Below are 2,123 nucleotides of genomic sequence, written 5' to 3'. Positions count from 1 at the left end.
TATACCTCTATGTGCTTGAGATAATAGTCTGTGACTAGCTATAATGGAAGGATGGGGTAAGTTGACAACAAGAGGAAGATATTAAACTAGATAAACTTTAGTGACAAGGAAAACACAGATAATGATTTGCTTTTTATATTTATCACTTACGCTATGCCCTGGAAGCAAGAAGAAACAGGTGGTGCGGTGAGATGATGAGGACACAGGAAAATAAATGTGAGTGGTTGTGGACATGGAGAAAGAGAATTAACCTTCATTTTTAACTAGGACTTGGAAATGACATGGACATCCAAAGGTGCAACTGAAGATACGTTGCGGACTCTGGAGTCCACATTGTGTTCAGGCCTAGAAAGGAGATTCAGTTATTTACTGTAACTAGAGATTTTTAGGGAACTTTATTAGCACTGAAAGTAATGACAAATATGTGTGTTGTCTTCATAACAAGCTTGTTTTCTGCTTTGCTTCTATCTTTAGGGAACTGAGATATAAAGAGGAGAAAGTACGTTAGGTACTAGTGATAAGTGAAATTTCAAAAAAGAAAACCCTAATTTCATAGAATCAAGGTGGAGAAAGGATAATTGAAAACTTGCTTAGAAGAAAAATATTGAGGGTTCAAATTCCCTATAAACTAAAATAACGTAGTGTCAGTTAAAATTAGGTGTTGGAAGAATGAAAAAAAAATGTAAGAAACCATATAGTGTTTAGAAACCAATAATGAATCCTCCTGTTTTACTTTACGCTTTTCAAACATTTATTAGAATTTCTTTCTAGGTCATTACAGTGAGATGTTTGGTGGTGAAACGTGGTGGTAGACAGAGTGAAAAAGAAAAGAGGATAGAAGTCGAACCTATGAGAAAAGTAATTGAAGTGATTAAAACTAGAGAGTACAGATGCGTGATCTTATTTGCTCTTACTAAATTCAATAGTGTTAAACATTTATCTGAGAGACTTGCTGACAATGTCTATAAGAAAAAGCAGAAAACCATGGAAGAAAATGAATTTTCAAACTTTGTAAACTGTGGAAGAACTGGCATGTCCTGGATGGAGAAAGAAAGGAAAGGAACTGGGTCAGAGCACATTTTCACATGTCTTTAAGCAAAATGATTTTGTTAACTAGGGATAATGAGCATCTCTTTCTTTTCTTTTCAAAATTTTAAAATGTAAAGTTAGCAAGAATCTATTCTAAGAGCTTGCCTAATTCTAATTCCATATAGATCAAGCCATTCAAATGATGATTCCATCAAATACTACAGAATCTGAATTTGTCACCTATCATAATCATTTCAGCAGTCTAAATAAATGATGACTATAATCATGTCATTATAATTTGTGTGAGTAATAGCTAGACCAGAACAGAGAACTCAAAGTGGACTATCTTCTAATGGCAATAGTCTTAGGAGAGCAGCACTCTTTCCATGGAGGGTCTGCGATGCCTCAAAGTGTCCAAGCACCAAGAACCTAGCATCTCCCTCTAGAAGCCAGCCAGGGACTGTAGCTCAGAGCCCTCAGATGGATAATCAAGAAATTTGAAGACTTAAGACAGGAGCTGGGTAAGTTTCTAGATTTGCTGGTATATCCTATTTGTATTATTTTGCCTTATTTGCTCTTTGAGGGATTTTAAACTAAGTACGTTTTGTCTTTGACCACATTTCTCCTTTTCTCAGCTTTAGCTTTCATTCCTGGAGTCTGTCCCTCTCCTGCTGAGCTCGTCTGCTCTTTACCTGTCCTCTGCAGCAACCTATCCAAGCTAATCCTTCTTGGGCAAGAATCAGGTTTAAAATAGATCACTTATTTCTTCATTGTCAAAATTCTCATTTCTTGCATGCATAAGATATCAGCTAAGGAAATCATCTGGTAACTTGTTTGTCTGTAAGAGTTAATGGAGCATCCTTTCCTTAATAATGTAAGTAAAACTAGGGAGTGCAGTACATTAGCCTAAAATAAGGCAACTGTAATGCTGGGTGCTAGTAGAAAATAATTTTTGGGCACTGGGGCTTTTAAGACTGCACATCTGAACAAGCTCCCAGGCTGCCATTTCTTCTCCTTCATCACAATTTTGCATCTAACTGACCATCCAGCTCTCCTTCTGCATTCAATAATCCAATTTTACTTTACCTTCATTT

The sequence above is a fragment of the Equus quagga genome, chromosome 2 (genome assembly GCF_021613505.1).
Source record: "Equus quagga isolate Etosha38 chromosome 2, UCLA_HA_Equagga_1.0, whole genome shotgun sequence".
Lineage (NCBI taxonomy): Eukaryota > Metazoa > Chordata > Mammalia > Perissodactyla > Equidae > Equus > Equus quagga.
Note: the sequence above shows the minus strand (reverse complement) of the source record.